This window comes from Myotis nattereri, assembly GCF_964212035.1.
Source record: "Myotis nattereri genome assembly, chromosome: 2".
Classification (NCBI taxonomy): Eukaryota; Metazoa; Chordata; class Mammalia; order Chiroptera; family Vespertilionidae; genus Myotis; species Myotis nattereri.
The window spans coordinates 207,366,695-207,382,289 of record NC_138076.1 but is presented as its reverse complement, the minus strand read 5'-3'; the positions used below and the strand labels follow the sequence as shown (position 1 = coordinate 207,382,289).

The 15,595-nt window shown below is 39.7% G+C and overlaps 1 protein-coding gene across 11 annotated transcripts in view; it reads left to right on the top strand.

Annotated features, from left to right (window-relative positions):
- Positions 1–15,595, top strand: part of RBFOX2 (RNA binding fox-1 homolog 2) — a 265,677-nt gene that overhangs the window by 47,488 nt on the left and 202,594 nt on the right. The gene's annotated exons all lie outside the window — the stretch shown is intronic.

Below are 15,595 nucleotides of genomic sequence, written 5' to 3'. Positions count from 1 at the left end.
TCCCCATTGCTAGTGGGAGTGGGGTTCTTGAGGTGCTGCTGGAATAAGCATTTCCAGAGGCCCCCATAGGAGGATGAGATATAGTAGAAAACTTTTTTTCCAGGGAATTATATCTCTGGGTTTCCAAAGTTCCAAATTCCCTTAGTCCAGTCATAGAAGTGTGGCTGTGGTTTCAGTAAAGCTAGAAGCAAAGCCACTCCTTAAAACTACACACAAAGCCAGAGTTTTCCTTTCCATGTTCAGCATCAGGCTAGTTACAGTCCATTAGCCCGTCGAGTATGGAGTCCACATGGCCCATATGGCCCACTGCAGGGAAACAGTAGCAAAAGAGCCCCACAAGTCCCCAGAGTCACATGAGTCCCAAGAGAGCACAAGAGGGAACTCCTTTGTTTAGGGCAGTGGTCGGCAAACTCATTAGTCAACAGAGCCAAATATCAACAGTACCACGATTGAAGTTTCTTTTGTGAGCCAAATTTTTTAAACTTAAACTATGTAGGTAGGTACATTGTTATTAACTTAATTAGGGTACTCCTAAGGCTTAGGAAGAGCCACACTCAAGGGGCCAAAGAGCCGCATGTGGCTCGCAAGCCGCAGTTTGCTGACCACTGGTTTAGGGGGTTATGTATCCCAAATCTTCTAGCCCTTGCAGTGGCCACACTCATTCTGGCCAACCATCTCTGTCCCCAGGTGTGATTGACAGGAAAGTACCTTCCCTGTCATTCCACCTTTACTGGGCATTCATCTGTCTCCCTTTGCCCAGTCCCCTTCTAATGTTTTGTAGGGAACATGCCTATAATGTCTGGCCTTCCCTTTGCTTCTTTCCTATTACTAATAACTAGTTAATTACAATGGTATCATTATAAATAGTAAGTGATTAAGCTGGGATTCGTCCCTAGGACTGTGTGGTGTCCAAGCTTGTTCTCTTTCACTATACTGATGATAACCATAGTGTCTGTCATTAGTAGGCTAGTATTGGTTCACTAACTGTTCACTATGAGATAGGTATAGAAATGGATTGTGAACACTTAGAGACTTTTATAGCAATACTAGAGGCTCAGTGCCCTCTCGCAATCTGGGACCCCTCAGGGGATGCCAGAGAGCAGGTTTTGACCCGATCCCCACAGGCCAGGCTGAGGGACCCCACCAGTGCATAGCACCAGGCCTCTAGTATGCATATAAGATTTATAGTTAATCTCTTCCCACCCTCCCCCCTCCCCCCTTCTCTCTGAGATTCATCAGTCTGTTCCATGTTTCCATGCCTGTGTGCTGAGCGTCTGCCCCTTGGTGGTCAATGGGTGTCATAGCTACTGGTCAATTGGTCAGACATTCGCTTAGGCTTTTATATATATAGAATATATATATAGATGATAGAATAATTTTATGAGTGTTGACTAATAATAAAAAGTTTATATTATGCATGTCTTTTAAACATTTTTATTTTTTTCAGAAATTTATTATACTGTATTTTATAAAAGCATCATTCTATGATGGATTGGAAATTTAAAGAGGAAAGGGTTGCTATAGTTAGTGTGAGAAGCCCTATGCTGTACCTGCTGCCTCTCTGCTGTGGAGCTACTTGCACAATATGCAGTCCAATCCAGCCCTCCAGATGCCTCTGGGTTCTGAATGACAGGGGTCAGAGAAAGCCAAAGAGGCGGTTGGGGAGAGGGGAAGACTCTTTTGGAGAAGTCTCTAAACTGCCCTCAAGTGGTAGCAGTAAGGGTGAGTCCCAGCTCTCTCCTAAGATGAGGAGGGAGGGACACCGTGCCTCCTTTGGTCAAATGTAGAGTTCGGATTGTGGTGGCCTTTCTATGGATTCCTAATCTTTTTTTACACTCTGTAGCAATGCTGTCTTGTTACAGAGGAGAACAAATATTAAAAAAGGAAATATATGGAAGCAAAGTTACCTGCAGGTTGGATTTTGGAAAGTCTGAAAATTCCTCTCCTTAAAACTACACACAAAAACATTCACCTTGAAGTGTTTTCCCTTTAAGGAAAAGGCTGCAGTTCTTTGGCAGGGCCAGAAGTTTTGATTGGCCCTTCTACTGTTGTTTGCCACGATGATTCCTGACCAATCAGTTTTGCTCAGAGTGGTTTGGGAGTCAGCTGAGCTGCCAAGTTCAACGTACCTAATCTGAAATGTGTTCATGTTTAGGGAGTGGGCCAGATCCCTCGGTGCGCCTCCTACAGTTCAGCTTTCCGTGTTCCAGGGGAAATGTGACCCTGCTGTTTCTGGAGCCCTATGTCATAGATTCTTACTTCTCTCTCATAGTTTGAAGTCTTGCCGGTTTGGGCCGTGGGGGAGTTTAACTCACTGAAGGGAAGATGATTTTAGGGAGCGTACCCAGAATGGAATACCTGTGCAGGGGCCCGGGAAAAGGAGCCCACTCAGCCTTCAGGTTACCTAGGATTGGAAATGGAGGAAAGACGTGTCAGTTTTATAGGATTATTTTTTTCTCTACTCTCAGATATGAAATGGCAAAATGACAAAACAGGCCTTTAAAGAACTAGACCCTTGTTTGAGCATTTTACTTATGAGGGAAACTGATCACAGACCTGTGATAAAGGCAGGTGTTTTGTGGTATTTACCTCTAGCTCCAAACCCTACTAGTGGTCTCTGTAATTCCTGACATTCTGGTTGTGGCCGAGGGCAGGGCAGCCACTTATGACAGTTCTAATCAGCAATTCTTTTACTTGCTTAACTGGTTCTTCTTCTTCTTCTTTTTTTTTTAAGACTTAAAAAAATAGATTTATTGATTTTTAGAGAGAATGAAACGTTGAATTTTGTTGTTTCACTTATTTATGCATTCATTGGTTGATTCTCTTATGTGCCCTGACTGGGGATCAGATCCACAACTTTGGCATATCAGGATGATGCCCTAACCAACTGAGCTACCTGGGCCCCAGTTGATTCTTTTTTTTTTGGTAATAAATTTTTATTGATTTCAGAGAGAGGAAAGGAGAGAGAGAGAGAGAAACATCAATGATGAGAGAGAATCATTGATCCTCTGCTGCCTGCACACTCCCTACTGAGGATCAAGCTTGCAACTGGGCATGTGCTGTGACCAGGAATCGAACCCTGACCTCCTGCTTCATGGATTGATGCTCAACTACTGACCCACACCGGCTGGCACTCAGGGTCAAGAGTTGGTTCCCGCTTGCATTAGGTGTAACTGTTATTACAGTGTTCCGGTGCTCCTGCACTGAGGACAGCTGTGGATTGGGGGATGTTTATGTAGATCTGCACCTCTCTCTGTGGTTATAAACTGCTTATTTATTGTACCATGTGATTAGTTTTGAGAGTTTACAATGCCAGCCTTTAAATTTCATGGTGAAACATAATTTTCAGACTTATTGAACCCTAACAGTTTGGCCAAAGGAAGAAGATAAGAGAAAGAGCTCTAAAAAGGAATAGGCCCTCTAGGAAGGCTTTGGAGGAAGCAGCAGTCAGGGGACTTGCACAGTACTTTATAATTACCTCATTGTTATCAAGTCTTGAACTAAAATTGCACTTGAACGTCTCTGTGTCTCTCCTGTAGATTATAAACTTGTTGAGGAGAGGGCAGTTTCTGATTCTTTTTTTGTATTCTTCAGAGATTCTGGCCTTCTTAGTAGATTCAATCAGAATTTATTGAGATCAATTAAGTTAGAAGCTTCTAAACTGAGCACAAAGAACAGTTATATTTCAGTAGTTTATTCGTGAATTCTCTAGGTCTTTGTGCTGTGCTTCTGTGATCACGTGACAGGGCCCAGATGACTAGCCTGGCACTTGTCCTTGAACATTTTACCACCGCCTAGGTTATAATATCCCTAAGCAGCATGAAGACAGGGAACATGGCTTATAGAAGAGTCATACTAGCTGCCAGGTTTTGCCCATTTTTCCCCCATATACCTATCTCCTTTCTGTACCATCTTTGGGGGCAATAAAAAATGGCCTTAAAATGATGATTCTTAGGTGAAGGTGGAGGCTAGTTGTATATGTGCTCTTTTTGGTGTGTAGAAGTTGAGGGGGCAGTGGTGCTGGAAATAATCTTAGAGAATCTGTCTCACCCCCATATTCTATGCATAAAACAAAACAAAACCAGACTCAGAAAGATGAAGTAGTTTATTCCTAGCCACATGGCTAATTAAGGACCATCAAGACTGTTCTCCAGGTTTCCGGAATCTTAGTTGTAGGCATTTACCATGCTACCAGAGAAGTTCTGGTTGTTTTTTTGTTTTTTTTTATAGAAAGCATCAGTAAAAATGTATTTTCTGCAGAAACGATTATTGGCAGTTTAACTGAGGAATGTGAGTGGAAAAAGATTTTTCCTTTTGAATACTAGGAGAACTATTCCAAAGTGCCTCTTTTTCTACTTTTTGCATGATTTAGAAGACAGAACAAAGTGAAAAAAGTTTCCTGAAGGATATGCTTCATGAAAATGCTTAAAGAGCAAAGTAGGCCACTTCAAATGTCTAAAAATAACATTTAAAACATCCCAAAATTGTGTAAAAGGGATTTTAGTTGCATGGATACTGTAATTTTCTAGGGGTTCTGGGCCTGTCAGCTAGCTTTCTGAATGCTTCATGTTCTTAATGTGACTCTTTTGACCCTAGAACAGGAGATGGAGAAATGTGCTCTGAAGGGTGATTTACGGGGAAGGGATGAGAAGTTTGCAAGCTGGAGAGCTCAGCCTAGTGCTTTTAGGTTTTTTATTTGCTCCTTAAAGGAAAGGCCTGCTAGGAGCCTGGTCCTAACTGATTCCAGATGGGCCTGCTACAGTACAGAGGTTTTCAGTGTGTTTGGGATGGCGCTGCCCGAGGGCCCCTGAGCACTTCCTGCACAGCTCTGCCATTGTACTCACTTAATCAGAAACAGCCCTCACTGCTGCGGCTCAAGAGCAGCCATCTCTGGTCTTCTCTGGGCCTCATTCTGTGACTGTCCAGTTTCCCTCCCCATTTTAGTCTCCTATCCTCTCTAATCTCTTCTCCATTTGTATTCAGGGAACATTAAAAAATAAATATGAATGTGAATACAAAAATATATATATTTCCCTATTCCTTGTGAGTGGGAGCCAGGAGGAGGAGGGCGAAAGGAAGTAAGAGGAGGGAGGAATGCCTAAATTAAAGGCACATGCTGAAAGGCTTTTTTCTTTCTTTCTTTCTTTCTTCTGAACCTGGCAGATGTTTGCTGGAAGTCGGTATTGGGAACATGAAAATGTGAAGCCAACTTGGAAAACCGAGCCACTTTTTTTATTTTTCAATCCTGGCACCCTTTCCAAAGTGTTCAGAATGTTGCATGGGGATGGTTTGTTTACATTAGAAACTGACTCTCACTGGCTCTTTCTGGCTTTGTGTCAAGGGCAAGTTTGACAGTGACTTTAAACCCAGTAGAGGTAGCTGGGTGTTTTGCAATCAGATTCCATGTAATACTGTTGCCAAGGGAGCATACCTTCTGTGCTCTGATGTACACTTGAACTTGGCCCACTTCTCAACTACTGCACCATATCTGCTAAGGTTACAAGAGGATTTCGTGGTGAGGCTCAATTGCAGGGACAATGAGATGTTCTTATGGGCCTTCCAGGCTACGAGGGATATATTTTATGTATAAACTTGATTTTAAACCACTACCTGTTAAACTGAGGGTATGCTTGGTATTCAAATGTCAGTCTTCTTGAGCTAGCTGATGATTTCAGAAACTCTGCAGTCCTAGGCTCATCTGGATCTTTGTACTTTTATTCTGACTTATTCACGTTATTCATGTTGTTGCACAAATGTGAATTTATTAGGATAGACTATGTAGAAATATACTATATGGTTATAAAGTTCTCAGCATCACTGGTTTGCTTTCCTGACCTGTCTACTTTTAATGTCCCTTTTATCCCTGATGATCACATATTTCTTGAGTCAATTGTGAACTATGCTGTTTGATGAAAACCTTTTGTGCTGTTTCTAGGTAACGAGATTGTCTGGGAAATATAACTTGGAAATGGAAATATTTGAATTTCTGGGATATTTTGATGTTAGTGGGAATAATGAATGGGTCAGAGTATTTGAAAAGAAACATAGATGTGAGAGAGACACATTGATTGGTTGCCTCCAGGTCTGGGTCCAGGATTGAACCTGCAACCCAGGTATGTGCCCTTGACCAGGAATCGAACCCATGACCCTTAGGTGCACACGCCAACATTCTATCCACTGAGCAACACTGGCCAGGGTTACCTGATATTTTTAACCATCAGCTGCTTGTGATAATGTTCTCAGTTTACCAGTAGGATCTTCTTTCTTACATTTATTAATTAATTATTGAATTTATTGGGGTGGCATTGGTGAATAAAATTATGTAGGTTTCAGGGGTACAATTCTATAATACATCATTTGTATGTTGTATTGTGTGTTCACCACTCCAAGCCCCCCTTTACCTTCTCCTTTCTCTCTCACCTTTATTTTTTAAGATCGTCCTTTAGTGTGAAGAAGAGAAGGCAGCTAAGGGGTGTGTGTGTGTGTGTGTGTGTGTGTGTGTGTGTGTTTGCTTGCTTGCTTTGTTTTTTATAGTGGTTATTATTTGCTAGGTTTCAAACTTACTATCTATCTCATTTAATATGAGGTGGCCATATTTCCATTTGCAGATGAGGAAAATGCACTTGCCCAGTGTCACACAGCTGGTAAGTGTCTGAGAGACAGGTTCAACCCATTATGTTCTGGATCCAAAAGTGACATATGTTCTTCCACACTCTGAGTTATATGTTCTAAATCTTTTCAGGAGAAATTCTTTTCTAAGGGGAGTGTAGTGACTAAAAGTTTATTTAAAGAACATTTAAAACTTCATATTATTTTATTGATTGATTTTAGAGATAGAGAGAAAAACATCAGTTTGCTGTTCCACTTCATTTTTGTGTTCATTGGTTGATTCTTGCATGTGCCCTGCCTGGTGATCAAACCTTGCAACCTTGATGTATAGGGGTGATGCGCTAACTAAATGAGCTACCTGACCAGGGCCTAAACTTATTTTTATTGTCACCCTCTTCTCAGTTTAGATGTGCTAACTTCATGCCTCTGATATATAAAAAGCTAATACTGGACAATAGAAAGAGGTGAACCATTTAGTTACTGTTTATAGGAAAGCTTTGAGACTGCAAAAGCTACTTTTTAAAAAATCCTCACCTGAGGAAATGTTTTTACTGATCTTTTTAAGAGAGAGAAAGGGAGAGAGAAAGAGAGAAGCATCAATATGAGAGAGAAACATTGATTGGATGCTTCCTTTACATGCCCTGCCAGTACTAAACCTGCAATTTAGGTATGTGCCCACACCGGTAATTGAACCCGCAACCTTTTACTGTACAGGATGACGCTCCAACCAACTTGAGCCACCCAGCTAGGGCTGCAAAAACTGCTTTAAAATTTTTTTATTTTTTATTTTTTATTAATGATTTCAGAGAGAGAGAGAGATAGAAACATCAATGATGAGAGAGAATCATTGATTGGCTGCCTGCCTTCTGCATGCCCCCTACTGGAGATTGAGCCCAAAACCAGGGCATGTGCCCTGACTGAGAATCAAACTGTGACCTCCTGGTTCATAGGTTGATGCTCAACTACTGAGTCACGCTGGCTGGGCCAAAAACTGCTTTTTAAAAAAAAAATATATATTTTTCAGAGAGGAAGGGAGAGGGAGAAAGAGATAGAAACATCAGTGATGAGAGAGAATCATTGATCAGCTGCCTCCTGTATGCTCCCTACTGGGGATCGAGCTCGCAACCCGGGCACGTGCCCTTGACCGGAATCGAACCCGAGACCCTTCAGTCCTCAGGCCGACGCTCTATCCACTGAGCCAAACCGGCTAGGGCTAAAGCTGCTTTTTTAATTGAAATTTTTATTGAGATAATTGTAGGTTCACATACAGTTGCACAAAAGCTGCTTTTGAAATGGCAGGAAGGCAGAAGTTCTGATTTAGAGGCAAACAGACACTGTTGCTCATCTTCTAAGGCAGTGTAGAAGGAGGTTGTATGTGGAACTCTTGAGACATTGCTTAACTTTAACAGCTCTCTGCTGCTGTCTTTGGGCTGCACACTTAACAAATACTACTAAATGCCATACCATGAGAGGCACCCAGTTGCAGTTCCTACTTGAAGCAGGCCCTACCATGGAATCCTGATTTACTTGAGCAGAGACAATACTCAGAATGTAGAGATAGTTTGGGGATGGAGACAGTAGCAGACCTTGAAAGGAATTAGTTGGAATCAGTAGGGGTGAATCAACCAGACATCTTTGGTTGTGATCACTGAACATTTCTTTCATTGTTTCCCATTAGCTTAGATGTTATCTTCCTAAGGAGATCTTTTTTAACCTAATGTACATTTACCTCCATTTCTTTAATTATTTATCATGGATTTGTAGCTAAATATTTGCTTATTTACTTGGAGTAATGTCTTCTCTTCAATTTGACTGAACTTCATTAGGGCAGGTACTGTGTCTCTTTTTTTCTCTCTCACACTGCGTATATGGTGCCTAGACTATGAGAGGTGTATATGATCATCAAAGTTTGTTGAATGAATGATGAATACCATGGAAATTATGGTTCCTGTTGAAGAGCTCAATTCTTCACTGACTGGTCATGCCATTGCCTATTATGTTGGGCCAGAGTACTGAGCTTGAAAATTTTCCTGATTAAAAAGTTTTAATTTCATAGGCTTCTTTTCTTTTTTCCTTATAACAAGGTAGTAAACTACCCTAGTTTGAGGGCATTCCTTAAGATCCACTAATGGATTCTTGCTTTATTTCAGAAAACGTGCTTAAGGTCTAGAAGCCCAGGTGGTCAAGCAGCTGGTCCACCTTGACCTCTAGAAATAGCAAACTTGTTCTTTCCCCTCCTGTTCTACATGTTTGAAAGAGTAGAACAATTCTATTTTGAGGCTTATTACAAAATAGAAAAATAAAGAAAACTCAGTGACTGGTTTAAAAACTCTCTGCTCATGTAAATTGGTTTAATGAGTGTTCTTTTATTCAACTCTCATCCTAGAATTGACCTTCCCTAAATTTATCTTTTATAAAGGGGTCATGTATGTATTTGATCTCTAACTCACTGAGACTTTCATTAGCTTTTCTTTTCTTTAGGAAACCTTTCTTCCCAATACCAGGAAGAACAGGATAAGTAATTGTGGGCAAGAAAATTAGAAAACATGGAAAAAAATGTAGAGTTGTGTGGGTGTGAGAGAGTGTGTGTGTACATAAATATTTTTTTTCTCTTCTGGGAAAAATTGCATACTTTTTAGATTCACCCACTTCTTTTAGGTTGTTGGACCTTAATACAGTGGGGCTTTGACTTACGAGTTTAATTCGTTCCGTGACGGAGCTCATAACTCAAATTACTCGTATGTCAAATCACTGTGATGTTCGCTGCGCCAACTATGGTGGGGTATCTAAAGCTGGCTCGTAACCCGAATTTTTTTGGGCTTGCAACTCAAGGCAAATAATCGGCCGAGAGACGGCTTGTATCTCAAAAAAACTCGTTAGTCGGGACACTTGTAAGTCAAGGCCCCACTGTACTGAATTTGTAGTTGTTATTATAAATCTTTGATGTACTCTTATGAAAATTGGTAAATGGTGTGGTTTTTAGATGTGTGTGTTGAAGAAGCAGTAGCAGTAATAAAGTAATGCCATTGTCCTACTGTTCATTATCGAAGTAGAAATTTGCTTGGAGAGCTCTGATACCAAAATCGTCAGTGAGTTTTTGAGCTCTGATATCAAAATCATCAGTGAGTTTTACTTCAACACTAGACACAACTAATATTTGTGTCATACTATGAGGTAAGGTTAATATTTACTTAGGTCAGGAATCACCTCTTACATATTCCCTTTATCTCTTGTAGCGCCTAATACTAGGGTACAGTCCTGGGCACATAAGAGGCATTTAATTACTTTAGTGTGATCTCGCTCAACTCACAGATTGAGTTTGTTGATCTATTTGGTGGAATAAAACTTCATCTGTACATTTTGTATATGCATACATGATGTGCCTGGGAATAGTAAAAATAATGCATTTTAAATGATACATCATTAAAGTTTCCAGATGAGAGTATCTTCATGATAAGCCTTCACTTGAACTAGTACATAAACACTAACTTTAAAGGAAAAAAATGATAGATTAATTACATTAAAACTAGGAATACTTTTTTATTAAAAGACACCACTAAGAAAGTAAAAAGGCAAGCCATGGAGTAGGAGAAGATATTGGCAATATAGGTATTGGCTGGTATCCAGAACATATAAATAACTCCTACCAATCAATATATAAAAGAAGTCCTATAAATTAATCTTTGACAACCCAGTATAAAAACAGGCAAAAGATTTAATAGGTACTTTACAAAAGCTGGTATCCAAATGCCCACAGCATTATTAATCATTGGGGTAAAGCAAATAACCACAGTGAGATACTGCTAACTCCAGAATGACTAAAATGAAAGGCAGACATTAGCAAGTATTAGCGAGATTGTTCAGCATCAGAAACTTTCCTGCACTGCTTGTGGGAATATAAATTGGTACAACTTTGGAATGTAAATTGGTACAACTTTTGGGAAACTGACAGTTGATAGTAACTCCCAAAGCTGAACATCAGGGTACACTATAACCAGCAATTCCACTCCTGGGTATACTCAGCAGAAATGTGCATATATGTGCACCAAAAGACAAGTACAAGAATGTATGTAGCAGCTTTTTAAATAATTGCCCCAAGCTGGAGATAACACAAAATGCCTTTCAACATTACTGAAATGTTTTAAAATAAGTTGATATATTTACATTAAGAATATTTTACAGTAATGACAATGAATGAGCTATTGCTATACTCAACAAATAAGTCAGTTTCACAAGTACAGTCTGAAGTGAATAAAGCCAGAAGAAAAGAGTACACGATGTGTGATTCCATGTATAAGTTCAAAGCAGAACAAATCTATAGTGTTAAAGGCATTGTAGGAGTTACTGCAGAGGCATGAGATGGGCTTTGAGAGTCCTGGTCCAGCATCCAGATATTTTTTTAATTAGCTGCTGGTTACATGGATGGATCACTGTGGAAATTTATTGAATTGTATACTTATGATTTTTGCCCGTTTCTGTATATATAGTCACTTCATTAAAAAGTTTATTTAAGCCGAAACCGGTTTGGCTCAGTGGATAGAGCGTCGGCTTGCGGACTGAAAGGTCCCAGGTTCGATTCCGGTCAAGGGCATGTACCTGGGTTGCGGGCACATCCCCAGTGGGGAGTGTGCAGGAGGCAGCTGATCGATGTTTCTCTCTCATCGATGTTTCTAACTCTCTCCCTTCCTCTCTGTAAAAAATCAATAAAATATATTAAAAAAAATTTATTTAAAAATTTGATTATACTTTTGTCTATGATTGCTACAGCTCATGCATGAGCTAATCTTTTGTCTGTCAAAGCTGATAGGATGTGGGTGTGCACCTACCTTGTGTTCATATGTTAGGGCTGTTGTGTGGCACGGAGATGCTTCTTTTATTAACACATTGTTTGCGGGTAGTTTTTATCGCGTGCCAACAGGTGGTGCGGGCCATTTTTGCTAATTTTTTGCGCAAATGGCAATGTTCAGTAAAATTCCGATAACTTTAGTTTACGTATTTATACGTTACCCGCATTCTACTGCTAGTCTATAAAAAACGTATTAATATGTGTCCCGCGCTCTGCTACCAGTCAACACCAGTCAACGTAAAACGTATAAGTAAAACGTATAAATACGTTTCCCGCATACAATGTGTTAATACTAGAGGCTCAGTGCATGAAATTCGTGTGCGGGGTTGGGGGTGGGGATGGGAGGGGGTGTTTCCTCAGCCCAGCCTGCACCCTCTCGCAATCCAGGAGTCCTTGGGGGGTGTCCGACTGCTGGTTTAGGCCTGATCCGGCAGGGATTCCTGTGGGATCCTAGCGGGATTGGGCCTAAACTGGTAGTCGGACATCTGTCTCACAATCCAGGACCTCTGGCTCCTAACCACTCACCTGTCTGATCACCCTAACCCCTCTGCCTCCCTGCCTAATCACCCCTAACCACTCGCCTGCCTGCCTGATCATCCCTTACCTCTCTGCCTGCCTGCTCGCCCCTAACTGCTCACCTGCCTGCTTGATCATCAGCCCCTAACCACCTCTGCCTCAGCCCCTGCCACCGCGGCTTTGTCCGGATGGACGTCCGGGATGACATCCGGAAGTTTGTTCGGCTGCCTGGTCTAATTAGCATATTACGCTTTTATTATTATAGATTAATTTGCTTTTCAGGTATTCAACACATTCTCTAAATAAAATAAGGAAACTTTCATTCTACTTCACAAGGCAGCAAACTTGGATTTTGCTCTACAGACAGAATAACCTCTTAATTAAGGATTCTCAGCCACTAAAGGCTTTATTTTCAGAAGAATGTACCTCATTTTGGCCTTTATTATTAAAAATTGATATATAATTAATATATAACTATATTAGTTCCAGGGATAATGATTCAACATATGTATATATTGTGAAATGATCAATAATATGTCTGGTTAATATCCACCACCTGACATAGTTATAGAATTTTTCTTGTGATGATAACTTTTAAGATCTACTTTCTTGGTAACTTTTAAATACAATATCGTATTCACCATGCTCTATATCACATCTCCATCTGTTATTTATTTTATAACTGGAAGTTTGTACCTTTTGACCCTCTTCACCCATTTCTTCCACACCCTTCCTCTGGCAACCACCAATCTGTTCTCTGTATCTATGAGTTTATTATTTTTTTTAGATTCTACATATAAGTGAGATCTTAATGGTATTTGTTGTTCTCCGTCTGACTTATTTACTTAGCATAATGCTTTCATGGTCCACCCATATTGTTGAAAATGACAGGATTTCCTTCATTTTTATGGCTGAATAATATTCTATTATGCACACCACTAGAAGCCCAGTGCACGACATTTGTTGAGTATAGCAATAGCTCATTCATTGTCATGACTGTAAAATATTCTATTTTATAAATATGTCAACTTATTTTAAAACATTTCACTAATGTTGAAAGGCATGGTATTAATATTTTTTCCCCTTACTCTGTGGAAATCTAACTCACAGTATGGTATTTTAGGAAAACTTAACCTTGTTGAAGTAGAAAATCTAAAAGATGTTTGCCTTCTCTCAGCTGGTCGTGTCTTTCAATTCTCAATCTGGCCTCAGTGAAACACTTGAAAGTTCTCTTAAGTTTGTCATGTTGTCTGATAAGCACACCTTTGTACATGTTTGTTCTCTCTCTTAGGAAGTCCCTTACCTGCCTTATTTACCTAAGTGAACTCCTAGAGCTCATTCTCCATGATACCTGCTAGCGTTAGCCATTCCCTTTTGTGTACTTTCACTGGACCTATACACAACACACACCTCTGCTGTATCATCTACCATATATCACATATAAGTGTGTTTGTCCTCCAGTGCTAGCCTTTTGAAACTATCCACTGGCATATGATAGATTTTCATTCAATACTGAAATAATGAAAGATAAGTATATTTTTTGAAAGACAATCATGTTTTAAAGAATAAAAGCCAGTTATAATATTTGACTTCAGTATACATGTTCAAAGGTTTTTTTTAAAGTGATACTTTTCATTAATTTTTCAGTAAAACTAGGGTATATTGTGGCAGTAGGAGAGAGTGATGCTAACTGGTTCATATGGGTATCAGACACGTGACCTTGGCCTCTTTAGCATTGTCCTCTAATCAGCTGATTTAATTTTAGTGGAATCCCTTGAGAAATACTTTGAGATGCTCTGGTTCTGTATGCAGAATTTAGAAATCATAAATGTTGTGTATAGATCCTGACTGTATTAGGGTTTATGGATTAAAACCAGCAGATAAGACAGCGTAGGCATTAGGACATTATGACTGGGCCAGTGTAGGCATTATGACAATGATAATTTTGTTCATCTCAAATATTATAAAATTAAATTTCAGAATATGTTATCTGAAGTTTTGTCATTTCACTTCAGCTTGTAATTTCTCAAGCCAGTTTTAATTTAAAAAGATCAGACTAGAATCATTGCCATTTGTTCAGACTAATAGGATTAGAATAATTAATAAGTATTGAGTTTAATACTGTTTAATATAGGGTTTAATACTGTTAGTAATATGTAAAAAGTAAGACTTTGACCTTGATGTCGAGCAACTTATATTTATTGATGATGTAGAAAACACAGATACAAAGTGATTTATAAATAGTTCTTTCCAACCCCAACAGTCTGTAGATGGGAGGCCAAGTAGAAAAAGCACTGAGTTTGGAGACAGAGCAGATCTGGGTTAGAATCTCAGCTTTTAAAATATTAAATGGGTTATATAACCTTGGTCACATTGACATCTCTGGAACTCTTGTTTCTTTGAAAAGTGAGGTAAGTTTTTGGTTTTATCTTTGAGAGTAACAATAACCCATATAAAACCATTGGCACATAATAAATGCACCCAATACATGCTTGAATGAAAGGAGTGGATAAATAGAGCTTTATTTGCAGCAGTCTACTTAGTCCAGACCATTGCTGATAGATTTCAAAATGACACTAACAGAAGTCAAGCTCAGTAATTGATTTGATGGGCAGCCTTGGAAACCATGCTTCAGCCTCCCATTGTAGAATAAGGTCTTCTCTTCATTTTTAAGAGTGTTAGGCAGGTTTTTCAGTAGGATGCTCATCATAGCCTGTGGAGCTATCTGGCCAGTGATGTACACAGGAAAGGTTTCACACAAGAAATGCTTTGTTAGGAGTCCACAGGGGTGAGATAAAAGAACATATCTCAGAGATGGGCTAATCAGACTGAGTTCCTTCCTCCCTTCCTTCCCCCTAGAACAGTGGTTCTCAACCTTCCTAATACAGTTCCTCATGTTGTGCTGACCCCCAACCATAAAATTATTTTCGTTGCTACTTCATAACTGTAATTTTGCTACTGTTATGAATCATAATGTAAATATCTGATATGCAGGATGTATTTTCATTGTTACAAATTGAACATAATTAAAGCATAGTGATTAATCACAAAAACAATATGTAATTATATATGTGTTTTCCGATGGTCTTAGGCGACCCCTGTGAAAGGGTTGTTCGACCCCCAAAGGGGTCGAGACCCACAGGTTGAGAACCACTGTTCCATTCGTTTATTAGCAAATGCTGCATCCTTTGCTGTTTTCCACAGTAGTTGTGAAGCTTATTCTGGATGCCTGTGTGTTAACTAGTGGGACATTTTGCCTTTGCTAAATGTTTCAAATTGTTTTAAGTTCTGTTTGGGGTAAATGACTTTTTTTTTATTATACTAAGTCATTTTCCTTTCATGTCTATATTTTTCGCTGGGGAGTTGGTGCCCTGGAGTTGAGTCTTTGCCCTGCAAACCAAAAATACAGTTTTCCCGGGTGTGTCTTATTTTAATCCACTCCCTTTCATACTACAAGGCTCTGACCTCCTTGGAGCCTTTCCTACTTGGTTACAATTAATGCTTTGTCCTTTAGAGTCATATAGGACATAGCCACTGGGTTGATTCAGCGTTCAGCTGTCACATATGGTTCTGCGAAAAAATTCCTTCTCTAGAATGGGAAGTGGACAGTCGAGCTGGAAAACC